The sequence below is a fragment of the Schistocerca piceifrons genome, chromosome 1 (genome assembly GCF_021461385.2).
Source record: "Schistocerca piceifrons isolate TAMUIC-IGC-003096 chromosome 1, iqSchPice1.1, whole genome shotgun sequence".
Classification (NCBI taxonomy): domain Eukaryota; kingdom Metazoa; phylum Arthropoda; class Insecta; order Orthoptera; family Acrididae; genus Schistocerca; species Schistocerca piceifrons.
This window is the reverse complement of record NC_060138.1, coordinates 407,104,592-407,123,810: the sequence shown is the minus strand read 5'-3', so window position 1 is coordinate 407,123,810 and position 19,219 is coordinate 407,104,592.

The window sequence follows — 19,219 nt, the reverse complement described above, 5'->3', positions numbered from 1 at the left end:
ATGAGGACTGTATTAGCGTTATATTCATTATGTTGAATCGTATGTAGATCATATCTCTCATAAAAGCACTTCCATAAATACGATAAAATTCAAAAGTCGAAGGATAAATAGCTTTTCCAAATAGTAACTATTTTCTCTAATTCACGTAGTATTCTTCAGTTATTAAATATCTTGTACTACACACTTTCTAAAGTATCCTATATTCTTCCTCAGCGCTCAGGCTATCTCCATACCAAATTTCATCCGAATCGGTATACGAGCTTGGTCGTGAAAGGGTGACAAACATACTTTCGCATTTATAAAATGTTATATTTTCGTTTGTTCGAGATCCGATATTGATGAAAATACTCCTATATCTTGCCCCAAGCGAAGCTCAAATCACCTGCGAAACCCCTATGAATATTCGTCTGGTAGTTTTGGAAACTAGCATGTTAAAACATACAGACTCGTCAGTTTTATATAAAATTTTAGTTATAATATCTCTTTCCTCCGTGATTCGATTTTGATGAAATAAAGCTGGTATGTTTCTCCGAGCTATCGTGAAGATACGTGTGAAAACCCCAAGAAAAACCGTCTAGTAGTTTTTGAGATTAAGCGTGTTCAAACAGACACGACAGTTTCACCATTAGTACCGATATGAATAAGACGCTCTGAGCTTTGTTGTGCCTGTTCTGTGTTAGTTTGTAAGCAAGATCTAATTTTCTAGATCTTCCTGTGACTGGATCTGTCCATTTATTCCTCTCATACTTAAATATTAATGCCAGTTCCGTTGAAAAACAGCTGAAACCGCTGAACTGGACAACGCCCTAGGGACCTGTCAGATTCTATACGCTATTTGCAATTTACTTAACGCGTCTATTAACTACAATACCCCGTACATCACTTGAAGAAAAGACTGAAGCCAGTATTACAGTTGACACCCATCTACAAGAAGTGTAGGAGAAACGATCCAAAAAATAGCGGCTAATGTCGTTGACATCCAAATCTTGTACAATTTTGGAACATATTCTGAGCTCAAAAGTAATGTAATACCTCCAACAGAATGGTCTCCTTCATTCCCGTCAGAAGGGTTTCCGCAAACACTGCAAATCTAACTCAAGCTTTTCTCACGTGTCATTCTGAAAACCATGGGAAAAGCAAAGAGGTGGGTGTAGTGTTTCTGCACTTCCGAAAAGCCTTTGAGTCAGTCGGAGACCAACACATATTAACGAAAAATTTGTGATTGGATTAAGGATTTCTTGGAAGGGAGGACGCAGGACGTTATCTTTGATTGAGAGTATAAAATAAATAAATAAGTAAAATAAAATATTAATTATTGTATATTTATGATAGTGATTGGTTGTAATTAATATTTGCTTATCTGGAACGTGGACGTTTAATTATATGGTATCAGACGCTTGACAATGGCTTTTTCGTAAATGCAATGTTATTCGTAGTTGACCGAGAAATAAGACTCAAATAATCGGACTTCGTATTTAAATCGTTTCCAAAGACTGCTGCGGTAGGTGCGGACTCAAAATCTCAATATTAGAACAATTTGCCAGCCATGTCAATACGTCGTACAGAGGTGACTGTCTACTAAACATAAAAAAGGCTTACACAGTTAGTTAAATCAGATATATTCAACGAATAAGCCTACAGTTAAATAATTCAACTTACTTTCATAAATATAGAATCTCTACAGGGTCGAGTGCCTAGTGAGATTGCAACTCGCAGTGTTCTTATGTAACGTCAAATATGGCGGTGTGCTAGTTAATAAAATATAAGTGCTTCCCCGCACCAGCTATTCTACCAGACCTACTTCTTCTTAATGAAACATAAGAGTGTGCTAATAGTATTTTGTTTTATCAGCGGCATAGCGCTGCAGTTCTGTGCCATAGGCTTTATTTATTTGTCAGAGATTAATTATTTAATTAAGAGTTCGCGTTTCCGAGGAAACTCACGCACGGCATGCAAATGTGCCTTCATAAGAGTCATCGACAGATGTAGAAGTAACCTCGGGTGTACTCCGAGGAAATGCGTTGGGTTCAAAATGGTTCAAATGGCTCTGAGCACTATGGGACTTAAGAGCTGAGGTCATCAGTCCCCTAGAACTTAGAACTACTTAAACCTAACCAACCTAAGGACATCACACACATCCATGCCCGAGGCAGGATTCGAACCTGCGACCGTAGCGATAGCGCGGTTCCAGACTGAAAAGTGCGTTGGGTCTCTTGCTGTTCATGTCGTATATTAACGACTGGGAGAAAATTTTAAGAGCAACTATAGCCTTTGGAAATAACGTAGCTATCTACACGGTGTAACAAAACTGTACACTTAAACTTTCAGGGAACATACCTCACAGACAGAGAAATAAACTGTTTTATGGACACGGATCTGTAAATGCTTTGTTCCATGTTAGAGCTCATTTTGCATTTTTCTTCATAATCACATTAACCATGGGAATAACGCTAAAACGAAACGTAGCAGCATTAAATAAATCGTCTATTATTACGTGAAGTGCTGAAAATACCCTCTTGGTTAAGTTTGGTTAGAAAGGACAGTGAATTGTAATTCTCAGGATTGTTTCCTGAAAGTGTCGCCATACTTTTCTGTTACACACCGTGTAGTGGATTAGTATTTGAAAAAGTTCCACAAATTTCCAGTCGTGTCTTGGGAAGAGTTTAAACTGCAACATAGATTGGCAACTTGTTTTAAATGCGCAGCAATAAAACTTTGCAATTCACTGAATCACAATTGGAATCAGTCGGCACACACCAATACCTGGATGTAACAATTTGTGTGAATATGACGTGGAATGATCACAATAGCTCATTAGTAAGTAAAACAGGTGGCAGAGTTGGTCTCATTGGTGAGATTCTGGAAAAATGCAGTCTTCAAATGAGATTGCTTACAAAACGCTTGTGCAACCTATCATCCAATATTGCACAAGCTGTGTGAAGTCAGTGCCATATACAAAAGGCTTGTGCGACGTGTCATTTAGTATTGCACAAGTGTGTCTGAGTCATAAACCAAATAGTTCTGACAGGGGATTTGCACGTATACAAAGGAGGTAAGCATGAATGGTCACAGGTTTTTGCACTAGTGGGAGAGAGTCTCGGAAGTACTGAAACACCTAAAGGGTCTGCCACTTGTAGAAAAACTAGCCCATAAATCCTACTTACAAAGTTCGAACAACCGACATTGAGTAAGAAATGTAGGAATTTCCACACCACCCTCTACGTCTCGCTAACATAGGAACTGTGAAGATAATGTTATGGTAATTAGAGTACGCTCAGAAACACTGAAGCAATCATTTTCCCCTCGCCACAAGTAAATGAAGCGGTCAGATTTGGTAGTACGCATTATAATCGAAAGTACTCTCTGCCACCCTCTTCACGGTGGTTTCGAGAGTGTGGATGTAGTTGAAGATGTAATTACAAATTAGATAAATATGTAGATTGTGGACAGCATAGAGCTTTTTTGGTGGATGAATTGGTTGTATATAAAGGTATCTGCCTCGTGGACTGACTAGAGAGATCTGCTGACCTACAGGCGGTAGAGAATTTATGGTATGAAATCGAAATGCGAGTGGCAGCCCATCAGTTGACGATAGTGTCTTACACATATGCGCATAGATATTTTTCAGTTATTGAATTTACTCCAAATAGATGCCTTGGACCACCTCGCAGACAACATGTCGCTGCTAGGCGATTGTAGGAACTAAGTATAGAAACCTTTGTTGTTAAATTTTTAATTATGTTTCTCAGCCCATGGTCTAATAAATTACTAGTGCGTATTCTTAATATCTCATCGTCAGCTTATCTATTTAAAACGGGTTAAATAAAATAGCAGGCTGTTTTTATCGGAAAACTAAATGACTTCTGAAGGTGTTACATAGCAGCTGTGAGGGAGATAAACTGTGTGCCTTCCGTTTCATAACTACTCTTAGTATATGATCTGAACACTGTAGTAAGCTAACGTTTAAGCTTTACTTTGTTCTGTAGACCAAGTAAGCAAGCCATACTTTGGCAGCCCTTGAAAATACTTATCGTAATTTTTTTAAAAACTATATGTGATATTTCCGAGGCATCCGACTTGCTGCGTGACCAAAAGCGAAAGTATTCCAGGAAATGAAAGAGTGCAGTATAGAATTTTGCATTTGTAAGTGGAACATTTTAGCTCAAATTCTTATCCGGAAATCTTAATAAACATTTATCGCATTTTTCTGCTGAATAGCGGAACAGAAAACTTTGAGTGAGTCCTTAAAACTGCCCTCAGTGGTTTTTCTCCGACCTCTGTTATGTCTGAGTCAGTTACCTTGTTTTTGGAGGTTTGATAAGCTTTACTGAATGACACTCGAAGAGACAGGAAGGCGTCTAATCAAACAGCTGAAAGGTCGACTGCCTCTCGTGATACTGAAATACGCGAGAATTCGAACAACGGTTTGTATTGAGGATTTATAACGTCTGTATATTGTGTTATCGGATGACTGCATTTGTTTTTACTGCCTTGAAACAGGATGATTTCCGAACCCGTCACCATAAAAATGGCACTTGAATTCCGCTTCGCAATTCCATCTTACTGGAAATATGTAGGGTTTTTGTATATTATTACTGGAAGTGGTTGTGAGCACATCAAAATTTAGAAAAACGACAAACGTCATGGCATTAACCTGTTGTCCGTATTAGGACCTTTTGTTTTTCAGATGTCAGATTAATAACTTGGTGAGAAGCATTCAGTGGTACACTTCAATGTAAAATGCTGAAAAGAGGGAAGACAAAATTCCAGTATCTGTTGTGATTTAATGCTGTCCCTGCAGTAATTAAGGCAGATATAGCTCTTTGTAATGGATGACTTTCTTGAACTTCAGTTTGCTCTTGATCATAACTTAATTGTAATCTGAGTCTAAATCTGCTGCTGGGCACGTCTTATAATCCATTGTCTTATTTCGGAATCTCTGTCTTGCCTTTATGGTAATAGCATTGGAATTTCCCCGCTATGTCTCCAGACTTTTTTCTCCCATATCTCCTCAATATGCGAACTCTGAACAGGGAATTCGCAATTACGTCCTGAAATTTATTGCAGAACTCAATTAGCTGTTCTCTTGTCTCGTTACTGATACTGAGCCCATATTATAACTGTGTCTTCTCTTCCTTTCCATACTACAGGGTTCCAATCAGCCATGATTGTTAGATTTTCATGTATTACATACTGCATTACACGTTAAATATCCTCATATACATTCTATATCTTTTAATGTTCTTATTGACATGTCTGCATGTATACCTCGACCATATTGTTGGTGCTTGTTTGCTGTCGATTCTGATGAGAATAATCACACTACTGATCCATTCACAGTTATTCACTCTCCGCCATACCTTCCTGCTCATGACGAATCTTACTCCCGTTACACCACTTTCGGCTGCTGTTGGTGTTACACTATATACATTTGACAGAAGAAACTGATCTCCTTCCCACTTCACGTAACTGATTCCCAGACAATCTAGACTGAGCCTTTCAATTTCCGTTTCCAGAATTTCTACCTCCCTAGCTTCGTAGGTTCACTAATTCTTCTGATTTTCTCGTCGTTATCGTTTCTTGACTTCCGCAAGGCGTTCGATACAGTTCCCCACAGTCGTTTAATGAACAAAGTAAGAGCAAATGGACTATCAGATCAAATGTGTGATTGGATTGAAAAGTTCCTAGATAACAGAACGCAGCATGTCATTCTCAATGGAGAGAAGTCTTCCGAAATAAGAGTGATTTCAGGTGTGCCGCAGGGGAGTGTCATAGGACCATTGCTATTCACAATATACATAAATGACCTTGTGGATGACATCGGAAGTTCACTGAGGCTTTTTGCAGATGATGCTGTGGTGTATCGAGAGGTTGTAACAATGGAAAATTGTACTGAAATGCAGGAGGATCTGCAGCGAATTGACGCATGGTGCAGGGAATGCCAATTCAATCTCAATGTAGACAAGTGTAATGTGCTGCGAATGCATAGAAAGATAGATCCCTTATCATTTAGCTACAAAATAGCAGGTCAGTAACTGGAAGCACTTAATTCCATAAAGTATCTGGGAGTACGCATTAGGAGTGATATAAAATGGAATGATCATATAAAGTTGATCGTCGGTAAAGCAGATGCCAGACTGAGATTCATTGGAAGAATCCTAAGGAAATACAATCCGAAAGCAAAGGAAGTAGGTTACAGTACGCTTGTTCGCCCACTGCTTGAATACTGCTCAGCAGTGTGGGATCCGTACCAGATAGGGTTGATAGAAGAGATAGAGAAGATCCAAAGGAGAGCAGCGCGCTTCGTTACAGGATCATTTAGTAATCGCGAAAGCGTTACGGAGATGATAGATAAACTCCAGTGGAAGACTCTGCAGGAGAGACGCTCAGTAGCTCGGTACGGGCTTTTGTTAAAGTTTCGAGAACATACCTTCACCGAAGAGTCAAGCAGTATATTGCTCTCTTCTACGTATATCTCGCGAAGAGACCATGACGATAAAATCAGAGAGATTAGAGCCCACACAGAAGCATACTGACAATCCTTCTTTCCACGAACAATACGAGACTGGAACTGAAGGGAGAACCGATAGAGGTACTCAGGGTATCCTCCGCCACACACTGTCAGATGGCTTGCGGAGTATGGATGTAGATGTAGATGTATATGTGGAAGATGTAAGATGTTGCTCCACTCTTCTTAGAACTACCGCTCTCCGGATTACAACGGTAAACTTCTCTGCGATGGAGAACGTCTCTATTGTAGCGTATAGTTCTACGCTTGATTGAGTATCTCCGAAACGCCCTGGCCCTTCCTAAACCATCCCGTAACGAAACGTGTCGCTCTTCGTTGTACTCTCCCCACTCCTTGTTATTGTGACAGGGGGAAGCTCCAGTTTGTCAACCGTAATATGGGAAGTCTCATGCAAGTAAACTGGTATCAGGGACACAAGTTTGTGTGTGACTGTTTTGAGTGTTTGATTTGAGATTTACTTAGAGCAGTTGGAGATCTAACTCGTGAGAAAATGTCTTACACATCACAGTAGCTAACAGAGGAGAAGTTTCATGGAATGTTAACGTACAGAATAGACTGAGTAACCATAAACTAATGTGTGCGTAGTGTATGTATGGTTCCAGGGAATGTTGTGATAAGCATGAAAGTACTTTGACTTCGCTGGAGACTGACTGGAAGCAAAGTTTGCTAAAATCAAATATTCAGCTCTGCGCACGAAGATGTGAAGCAAAAGAATGGATCAAATTCATAAGCTATGTACAGTAGGTCTTTCACCTGTAGGTGCCTAGTAAGGATTTCAGAGACGTGAAAAGCCCGCCGTAGTTCAGTATCTACGATAATGAAGTCTCAAGGAAAATTTTATTGTTGAATATCGCTCATTAGCATTCTACTACAACTTCCATTGAGTCTCAAACGACATATCTCTGCAGAAATCGTGGAAGGTAAACGTGTTACTTATTGCCGAAGAGTCCCTATGGTGTAAATATGTAAGGCATTTTGTTATGGGCTCTGAATGAAACCGAATAATGAGTTTGGAGGAGACCCTGAAATAAAACTCCCCACCACGAAATAGACTTCTTATTGCTAGTGAAGAATACCGTCAGCACATTAGTTGATTTGTAAATTAGAAGATATGACCATCTCCGACATTGTGCAAGACTTGTACTCGTCGAATTTACAGTTCCCCAACGTTTGCTTGAAATGTACCCGTGTAATACATATAATATATGACTGTTTTATTAGTATTCTTTTACATGTTAAGACACGGTTTTTACCGAGTACAGGAGAGACATTTTAATCGAAAGTCACTCGATCGGTCTCGCAGATAAATACGATATCGCAGTGCCCGTGTTTTTCGGAAATACACTGAGGTGGCAAAAGTCATGGGACACTTTTCAACATGGTGTCGGACATTCTTTTGCCTGGCGTAGTGCAGCATCTCGACGTGCCATGGATTCAAAATGTCGTTGAAAGTCCCTTGCAGAAACGTCGGCCTCCATAGCCGACCGTAATTGCAAAAGTGTTGTCGGTCCACGATTATGTGCTCGAACAGACCTCTCGATTATGTTCCGTAAGTATCCGATGGGATTCATGTTGGGTGATCTGGGCGGCCATATCATTCTCGCGAACTGTCTAGCATGTTCTCCATACATATCGCGAACAATTGTGGTCCACTGTCATGGCACATTGTCATCCACAAAAGATTACATCATTGTTTGGGACACTGAAGTTCACGAATGGCTGCGAATTGTCTCAAGTAGCAGAACACAACCATTTCCAGTCGAAGACTGTTAGAGTTGTACCAGAGCACCCAGTCCATTCCATGTAAACACAGCCCATTACCAGCTTGCACAAGGTCTTGTTGAAAACTTGGGTCCATCACTTCGTAGGGTCGGTGCCATACTTGAACCCTAGCATCAGCTGTTACCAACTGAAATCGGGATCCGTCTGACCAGGCCACGGTTCTCCAGTCGAGTCCAACCGATATGGTCGCGGGCCCAGGAGAAGCACTACAGGCGACGTCGTGCTGGTAGCAAAGGCACTCTCGTCGGTTAACCCCTGCCACAACCCATTAACTCCAAATTTCGCCCTACTGTCCTAACAGATACGTTTGTCGTATGTCTCACGTTTATTTCTGTGGTTATTTCACGCGGTGTTGCCCATCTGTTACCACTTACAACTCTACTCAACATACCAAGTGATGTGGCGCAATGGTTAGCACACTGGACTCGCATTCGGGAGGACGACGGTTCAATTCCACGTCCGGCCATCCTGATTTAGGTTTGCGTAATTTCCCTAAATCGCTCTAGGCAAATTCCGGGATGGTTCCTTTGAAAGGGCACGGCCGACTTCATTCCCCGTCCTTCCCTAATCCGATGAGACTGATGACCTCGCAGTTTGGTCTCTTCCCCCAAACAATCCAACCCTCTCTACTCAAGTGCCGTTCCTCTCGGTCGTTAAGCGAAGGCCGTCAGGCACTGCGTTGTCCATGGTGGGGCTCCCGTATGTCTTGATGTTAAATGCATCGCGCATCAGGCAGTGCAGATGTCTGTGGTGAGCGTCGGGGGGGTGGGGGGGGGTGGGGGGGCAGGGGCAGGGGAGGGAGACGCCGAGGAGCCATGGCCCTGGGCGGCACAAATGGGGGTGCGGCGGCAGGGCTAGGCCAAGCTGGATATTCCTCCCTGCATGGTGATTGTATCAGTTAATGCCTTGTCATCGGGACTAGAGGGCGTTTACGCAGGAGGCAGCTGGACAAATGGAAGTGGTTCAAAATCGGGTTGTAAGGTTTGACCTAAACAATTATATCGTAAACTACGGTTACTTGAGCATTCAGTGTCAGTATTATTTTCAGCCCAAAAAAGAAAAATATTTTATGTTTGTTGTCAGAGTCAACAGATAGTGGTGAGAGCGGTAGAACTATAATTTTCCGATAGGTAGCAGCAGTTCTTTAGACCAACGGCCTTGCCGCAGTGGTACACCGGTTCCGTCAGATCACCGATGTTAAGCGCTGTCGGGCTGGGCTAGCATTTGGATGGGTGACCACCCAGTCTGCCGAGCTCTGTTGGCAAGCGGGGTGCACTCAGCCCCTGTGAGGCAAATTGAGGAGCTACTTGAAGAGAAGTAGTGGCTTCGGTCTCGGAAACTAACATACGGCCGCGAGAGCGGTGTGCTGACCAAACGCCCTTCCATATCTGCATCCAGTGACGCCTGTTGGTTGAGGATGACACGGCGGCCGGTCGGTGCCGTTGGACCTTCATGGCCTGTTCGGGAGGAGTTTAGTTTTCACTTTAGCAGCAGTTCTTTAGTACGAGACAGATTTGAAATTTCATATATTGGCCACCAGAGCCTTTCTTCAGGCTCGTATGTCACAATGAGAAATTGTTGTTTCATTTACTCCTGAACTTCAGTCTCCACAGGTAACGAAGGATGTAGATTGTTGGTGCGTGATTTTGTTTTCAAATTTCATACCTTTTACGACTCGATCCGCTCTAATGTTAAGGTTTTTGTGAACTAAACCATACAAACACGTTGATTTAAAAACTTGTCAGCATAACATGAAAAAATGACCTACTTTAGCCCATTGTTTTTTCATATGATTTGAGCTCAAGTGACAATGAATCACATATGTAACTATCTAATGCGGTATTACAGTGGGCTCAAGTCACCTTTAAAATAGATTCATTTTCAAAACTTGACTGCTCTCTGTAAGACGTGGTTTATTCGGGGACCTCGAACTGAATCCATGATGCCCACAGCAAGATCTGAAAATGGGCAACATCGACGGATATTTTGGAAAGATGTTGTTGGAAAAATAAAGTCTCCAAAACTCGTGAGGAAAGTTCTTCTAATAGTCACTATTTACATAGCATGTCAGGCCCGGCGATTCATATTTTGTGTGAATAAGTAGTTGTCCAAAACAGGATGTGCCTTTGTAAGTACGATTCAAAATGATTCACAAAATATTATTTATTTTATTAAATGCTATTCAGTACAAAACGTCACTTGCATAATGCAGAAGCTGTGCTGCGCTTTGCGTTTCACGAAATAAATGTGGTAAACAAATCATAGAAATCTAGCTTATTGGTAACATCTAAGTAAGTTTGTGAAATAACACTTTGAATGGACGTAAAATATGAAAACGTCGTTCATTAGAATGGAATGAAAAGGAATAGTAATAAGTAAGACAACAAATTGCACGAACACTTGGAATTAGTCGTCTTGTCCGTTCATATCTTTTTTAAGAGCTCCACAACTTCCCTCAAATTCTTTTCCTGCTCCTTTTGTCTCTTCAAAAGTTGCGAAACCATGTCTCTACCGGTTATCAGTCTCTCTCCACCACACTGATTTTTGTAAGAGTTTACTGTTTTATCGTCTCCTGAAATATGTCCAAGAGTAAATTTTTCCAACTATTTAAAAAATTTTGCAAAATGACTGTCGAATCTACTCTTGCATGACGCATTTAACTGGTTGAAAACTTCAAAATATCATTTCGTGAAAATTTGTGAAGGTTTTGAATTTGATATATTTTTTATTTCCTTAATTGAGACGTTTTTAATTTTTGTGCTGACCCAGAAGTTTGGGTTGTTCAAGATCAGCAACATCGTGATCACTTTTACGTTAAATTTTCTCAAATGTAATTTAGTACGTAATCACTCGCCCTCTAAAATCATAGTTGCAAAACACAAAATCTACCGTCTGTTCCCGATGCCCTCAGGATGTCTGCCCATTGTCTGGCTTCTGCAAGGATTTCTTGTTAGGTGCCCTACATCTATAGTATGGAGGGCATTCATTATAGATTAGATGTTTCAGCCAACGAGTGCTGTGTTAATAGATTGACTGGCTTCTGCCCATGAGTTTGAAGAGGATTCAGAACGCACGCCGGGGCGCGAGAAGCGATGCAGTAAACATAACACAAAATGATTAGAAAGAAATTTTGACAACATTAGAGAAGCTAACAGAAATAGACGAAAGTGTGAACACACGAATGGACGCAGAAACTTTGTTAGTGCAATCATTTTCGTTTCCACGTTTCTTGAGTCTCTGGCAATCGGTACTCCAGAGGTTGATGCCCATATTATTTGCAATCGAGGGACACGACGTAGATCAGTGTGTTCAGTATAACCATTCTCATTCTCCTCTGCTGCTAATACTTTTCTGCCTGTTATTAGCACTTCCCTCAAATGAACGACACATTTTCTTGGGTACCTTCGTGGCAAACATTGATGTTAACAGTGCATGAATTATTTATTGCCTGACTCCAACGGTTTGCTGAGACTGGTTTAGTAGCAATGTAACGTGTTTCCCCTTTTAATGCTCTAGGGTTATCTGAGTTCATCCCCTTCGCAAGTGGTAAGCCGACGAACTGGAGCATGCCTGTCCGTAATCAGAATTGATCCACCTCGTGTAATAGGCAGTGGAAACGCCTAGTGAGGTCCTATTCCAAGGAATTGGTATAGACTTAATACACGTAGGTGTACTCCGTAAAGTTAAGTCAGAACAGCACACCCATGTAGGCAAATGTTGATGGTGTTAGGACAGTAACCAGCCACAAATTTACTTTCAGTTCCTTTATTCAAAGGGTACCGTTACCGGTTTCGAATCGTTGTGATTCATCCTCAGACGGATTACACGCTGTCTTTATGACATGTGGTGTGTTTTTTTTTTTTTTTTTACAGATTAATTGTCCTAAAATGTAAATAATACATAATTATAAACATGCCACACACAGATGGTTGCGTTACAGATTTTCGTTGCATGTGACTTACGTGAAATGTCGGTTTGTAGTGTTTGTTTTCATAACATTCGTGCAACAGATGTGAATACATTCCCACTGCATTCGTGTTGTTGCACACGCAAATTTTTCTCACTGAACACTAGATTTGCCACTGAGGAGATTTCTATCACGCACCACATGTTTTGATACATACAAAGAGTGTGGTGTCACCGCCAGACACCACACTTGCTAGGTGGTAGTTTAAATCGGCCGCGGTCCATGTAGTACATGTCGGACCCGCGTGTCGCCACTGTGATCGCAGACCTAGCGCCACCAACAAGGCAGGTCTCGTGATACGAGAGTGGACTCGACCCCAGTTGTACGAGAACCAAGCTACCGGCCAGTTGTACGCGAACCTAGCTATCGCCCAGTTGTACGAAGCCTTTCTCTCTCATTAGCCGAGAGACAGAATAGCCATCAGCTAAGTTAAGGGCAACGAACTAGCAAGGCGCCAGTGGTATCAGTGCCTATAGCTTACAAGTATTCCAGAGAGATGTATTCCAAGGCCTAAATAAAAGATAAGTAAAAAGCATCTACCTACTTTTCTTCTTATTCATTTATAAGTTCTCATGTTCCAGACTTCACGACCGTATGCTTATTGCTGTGCGTGCACTATCGGCCACAGCGTTAGTCACTAGCTTTCTTTTGCAGCAGTCACCGCTACCACAACATATGGCGACGAGATAAAGAGTTTGTATTACTTTGTTTGTCCCATTGATGACGTTTTAAGTGTTCTGATTGTTTCTATTTAATTGTGTCATGGCTTCGCCACATTCTCCAGATGTACTGTCCGAATTTTATCGCTTGCAGACTCAGCAGACGCAGGCGTTACTGGATGCCCTTGGACAGCTCGTCCAGGGTCAACGTACCATTCAAACCGATGCGGCCGCCGCCGCTTCTTCGCTACCGCTGCCACTGAACGCTGTTGCACCTCCCTTTCGACCATACGTGGCAGCCGACGAGACCTGGCAAGAGTGGTCTCGTCAGTTCCAGTTTCACCTTGCTGCCTACAGAATTCAAGGTAATGAGCGGCAGCCGTTTTTGCTTTCTTGTGTCGGTGTGTCCACATACCGTGTGATAGTGAAATTGTTTCCCCGACGCGACGTAGCAACTCTGTCCTACGAGGAAATTTTGTCTGCATTAGATGCCTATTTCAAAGAAACAGTTAATGTGGTTGCAAAACGGTATACGTTTTTTCGTACAAAACGTACGGCCGGTCAAACTAATAGGGAGTGGGTAGCACAATTGCAAGGACTTACTAGGGACTGTGCCTTTGAATGTGACTGTGGTCTTTCTTATTCAGATACAATGGTGCGTGATGCAATTGCACGGAACGTTTCTGATGTTCGCATACGGGAGCAAATTTTGAAACTAGTTAATCCCTCCCTTCAACAAGTGATAGACATATTGGATAGACAGGACACACTGGACTGTGCTCAGGAATCTTTTGAAACTTCGCCAGCCGTGTGTAACATTAACCGGCCCGCTGGACGCGCTCCGCGGCCCGGTAACCGGGCCTCGCGCACGGACGCACAGCGACAGCCGCGTGCTAAGCCAGGTGTGCCGCGCCAGCCCACAAATGTAGTGAAATCATGCCCGCGGTGTGCTACTAGACATTCGCGTGAACATTGCCCGTCACGCCAAGCTATTTGCTTTTTCTGCAATAAGAAAGGACATGTTCAAAGTGTTTGCCAGAAAAAGCTCCGATCAGACACTCACAATCATTCCAGGCCCTTTGCTTCGCGCCGGAATCGAACCAAGGACACTCAGGCTCGTGGACCTTCGCCTATGGACATTCATGTCGTTAATTCCACTTCGTCCAGTGACGCTTTCTCTGACAGTAACTGTGATCGTCCCACAAAAAAGGTGCGTCGACGTCGCCGGAAATCACGTCAATTAGCAAGTGATTCTGTACCAGTGTCTGTTCCAATTGCACAAAACAGTCGCTCTTGTCGTCAGCAGGACAATAAACTTTTTGTGGACTTAGACTTTGAAGGCAATGTGATACCATTCCAGCTCGATACCGGAGCTGCAGTTTCATTGCTCAATCACGACACATACAAACAACTGGGCAAACCTCCGTTGCGTGCCGCAAATGTTAAGCTCACTACATATTCCGGACAGAAAATTCCTGTGTTAGGACAGTGCAGCCTTCTTGCAACATACAAGGGACAAACAAAACTTGTGTCATTTTACGTTCTTCGTTCTTCTTCTGCAGTGAACTTATTTGGTCTCGATTTGTTTAAGTTGTTTAACATGTCTATTGTAAATCAGGTCCTATCAGTGAATCAGACTGTGCCTACAGACAGTGTTTCTCGGCTGTGTGACGAATTTGCAGACATTTTTGCACCGGGCTTAGGTTGCGCTAAAAACTATGAAGCACAATTGGAACTGAAGGTCAACGCGCAACCGAACTTTTTCAGGGCGCGCAAGGTTCCCCACGCATTGCGTGAAAAGGTCGCAAGAACATTGAACAATGTAGAATCACAAGGTGTGAGTGAATGTGCGCAATGCCTCTTTCATTTCAGCTCCGCTTCATCGCTTACGCCGTACAGGTGTTCCGTTTCTCTGGACGACGGAATGCGAACGCGCCTTTCGCCAGTTGAAATCGGCGTTGCTTTCTAATACTTGCCTTACGCCATTCGATCCCCAGAAACCCCTTTTGTTGATGGTAGATGCATCGGATTTCGGGATCGGTGCTGTGCTTGCGCACAAAGTTGGCTCACATGATCGCCCTATTGCCTTTGCGTCCAAATTGCTCTCGTCTGCGCAAAGAAATTATTCACAGATAGAGAAAGAAGCTTTGGCTCTCGTGTTTGGTGTTACTAAGTTCCATGATTTCTTGTATGGTCGTCACTTTACCATCATCACAGACCACAAACCTTTGACATCGCTTTTTCATCCGACCAAGCCTGTACCTCCACGTACAGCGCAGAAATTCATTCGCTGGTCTATTTTCCTCTCGCAGTACCGCTACGATATCTTGTATCGGTCCACTGCTAAGCACGGAAACGCCGATGCGTTGTCCCGTTTGCCTGTTGCTGAGGATAAAGCATTCGATTCTTCCGAACTTGCTTGCATGTTCATTGATTCGGAAACCGATGAAGTGGTCGAATCGTTTCCGATTGATTTTCGTCGTGTCGCTACAGCCACAGCTGCTGACCCTGTCCTTGCTACTGTTTTACGTTTTGTTGCTACGCAATGGCCTTTGTCAAAGTCTCGGATCGAGGATCCGTTGGTTCGCCGATTTTTTGCTCACAAGGAGAGACTTTTTGTTCGACGTGGTGTTTTGTTGTTGCGTTCTGATAATGATCAGTCCAGAGTCGTGGTCCCACGTTCGTTACAGTCCTCTGTTTTACGGCTTCTTCATCAAGGACATTGGGGTATAGTGCGAACGAAACAACTTGCTCGTCAGCACTGTACTTGGTTCGGAATCGATGCTGCGATTACGAATATGTGTTCTTCGTGCCCGGCGTGTGCCGAACAACAATCCGCACCGCCGCGGAAAGTCTTTGCGTGGCCAAAAGCCACTTCCCCTTGGCAACGCTTGCACATTGATTTTGCTGGTCCATTCTGGAATGCTCGATGGTTGGTTCTGGTCGACGCCTTCAGTAATTTTCCTTTTGTTGTCCGGATGTCTTCCACGACGTCCTCCGCCACCATCCAAGCGTTGTCTGCTATCTTTTGCATTGAAGGTCTTCCGCAGACTATTGTTTCCGACAATGGCCCACAATTCATGTCCGCAGAATTTCAGTCATTCTGCCAGGCCAATGGTATTCAACATCTGACATCCGCGCCGTTTTCGCCTCAGTCCATCGGTGCCGCTGAACGATTGGTCCGGACTTTCAAGTCACAGATGTTGAAATTGAAAGAGTCGCATTCTCGGGAGGACGCATTGTTGCTCTTTTTGTCTTCGTATCGCTCTCAGCCCCGAGATGGTCGCTCGCCGGCTGAGTTGCTCCACGGTCGTCCTCATCGCACCTTGATGTCTTTGCTGCATCCGCCGCATCAGGTTCCTGTGCAGCGGCAGACTCCTGCTTTTGCTCCAGGCGACGTTGTATTTTATCGCAACTATCGCGGTTCACGGCGTTGGCTCGCAGGGCGCATTCTTCGCTGCCTCGGCCGCGCGATGTATTTGGTTTTGGGGGCCTCTGGTGAGGTGCGTCGGCATCTCAATCAGCTGCGCCTCTGTCGTCGCTCGGGTTCTGCCGCTCCCCGTCTGCTTTCAGCGACGGTGCCGTCCGGTCAGCGCCCTGGGGACCCATCTACTGGCTCGCCTCATCCCCAGGTGTTACCGACGATGCCTTCCATTTTGCCCCATGGCGACGCGCCGCCGCCGCCGCAGCAGCAGCAGCAGCAGCAGCCGCCGCCGCCGCCGACCGCATTCGACGCTTCGCTGCAGCCGCCAAGCGCCTCCCGGGGTCACGCGCCGCCGATCGCTTCCCGTGACCAGCTGTCCTCCGCCATGGAACTCCCGACCGCTCCGGACCACATGACGTCATCGCGCGTCGGCTACCCCGACGCCATGGAAATAGACCCTTCGGTCCCTCATGTCTTCTCACGGGCGCATACACCGCATGTTGACGTGCACCCTGGACTAGTTTTGCAGGCGTTTCCTAGCTCCCCTCGGACCGGATGGCCGGGTGCGGGTGGCACAGCCTCGCCTGTTGTTAGGCTCCCCACCTCATCGCATACGTCAACATGTGGTCCTCCCCACGGCGGGCGGAAGCCTTATTACACGACCGTTCGCCGATTTGCGGGGGAGGAATGTGGTGTCACCGCCAGACACCACACTTGCTAGGTGGTAGTTTAAATCGGCCGCGGTCCATGTAGTACATGTCGGACCCGCGTGTCGCCACTGTGATCGCAGACCTAGCGCCACCACCAAGGCAGGTCTCGTGATACGAGAGTGGACTCGACCCCAGTTGTACGAGAACCAAGCTACCGGCCAGTTGTACGCGAACCTAGCTATCGCCCAGTTGTACGAAGCCTTTCTCTCTCATTAGCCGAGAGACAGAATAGCCATCAGCTAAGTTAAGGGCAACGAACTAGCAAGGCGCCAGTGGTATCAGTGCCTATAGCTTACAAGTATTCCAGAGAGATGTATTCCAAGGCCTAAATAAAAGATAAGTAAAAAGCATCTACCTACTTTTCTTCTTATTCATTTATAAGTTCTCATGTTCCAGACTTCACGACCGTATGCTTATTGCTGTGCGTGCACTATCGGCCACAGCGTTAGTCACTAGCTTTCTTTTGCAGCAGTCACCGCTACCACAACAAAGAGTTTACAAATTAATCTGTAAAAAAACACACCACATGTCATAAAGAAAGCGTGTAATCCGTCTGAGGATGAATCACAACGATTCGAAACCGGTAACGGTACCCTTTGAATAAAGGAACTGAAAGTAAATTTGTGGATGGTTGCTGTCCCAACACCATCAACATTTGTCTTCAAACAACAGCCACAGTGTCCATCATGTCATCATATGACAAAATTGCATACCCATGTAGGTTCAGATGTAGCAAATTATTTACTTCTCAATGCATTAATGTACACTCCTGGAAATGGAAAAAAGAACACATTGACACCGGTGTGTCAGACCCACCATACTTGCTCCGGACACTGCGAGAGGGCTGTACAAGCAATGATCACACGCACGGCACAGCGGACACACCAGGAACCGCGGTGTTGGCCGTCGAATGGCGCTAGCTGCGCAGCATTTGTGCACCGCCGCCGTCAGTGTCAGCCAGTTTGCCGTGGCATACGGAGCTTCATCGCAGTCTTTAACACTGGTAGCATGCCGCGACAGCGTGGACGTGAACCGTATGTGCAGTTGACGGACTTTGAGCGAGGGCGTATAGTGGGCATGCGGGAGGCCGGGTGGACGTACCGCCGAATTGCTCAACACGTGGGGCGTGAGGTCTCCACAGTACATCGATGTTGTCGCCAGTGGTCGGCGGAAGGTGCACGTGCCCGTCGACCTGGGACCGGACCGCAGCGACGCACGGATGCACGCCAAGACCGTAGGATCCTACACAGTGCCGTAGGGGACCGCACCGCCACTTCCCAGCAAATTAGGGACACTGTTGCTCCTGGGGTATCGGCGAGGACCATTCGCAACCGTCTCCATGAAGCTGGGCTACGGTCCCGCACACCGTTAGGCCGTCTTCCGCTCACGCCCCAACATTGTGCAGCCCGCCTCCAGTGGTGTCGCGACAGGCGTGAATGGAGGGACGAATGGAGACGTGTCGTCTTCAGCGATGAGAGTCGCTTCTGCCTTGGTGCCAATGATGGTCGTATGCGTGTTTGGCGCCGTGCAGGCGAGCGCCACAATCAGGACTGCATACGACCGAGGCACACAGGGCCAACACCCGACATCATGGTGTGGGGAGCGATCTCCTACACTGGCCGTACACCACTGGTGATCGTCGAGGGGACACTGAATAGTGCACGGTACATCCAAACCGTCATCGAACCCATCGTTCTACCATTCCTAGACCGGCAAGGGAACTTGCTGTTCCAACAGGACAATGCACGTCCGCATGTATCCCGTGCCACCCAACGTGCTCTAGAAGGTGTAAGTCAACTACCCTGGCCAGCAAGATCTCCGGATCTGTCCCCCATTGAGCATGTTTGGGACTGGATGAAGCGTCGTCTCACGCGGTCTGCACGTCCAGCACGAACGCTGGTCCAACTGAGGCGCCAGGTGGAAATGGCATGGCAAGCCGTTCCACAGGACTACATCCAGCATCTCTACGATCGTCTCCATGGGAGAATAGCAGCCTGCATTGCCGCGAAAGGTGGATATACACTGTACTAGTGCCGACATTGTGCATGCTCTGTTGCCTGTGTTTGTGCCTGTGGTTCTGTCTGTGTGATCATGTGATGTATCTGACCCCAGGAATGTGTCAATAAAGTTTCCCCTTCCTGGGACAAT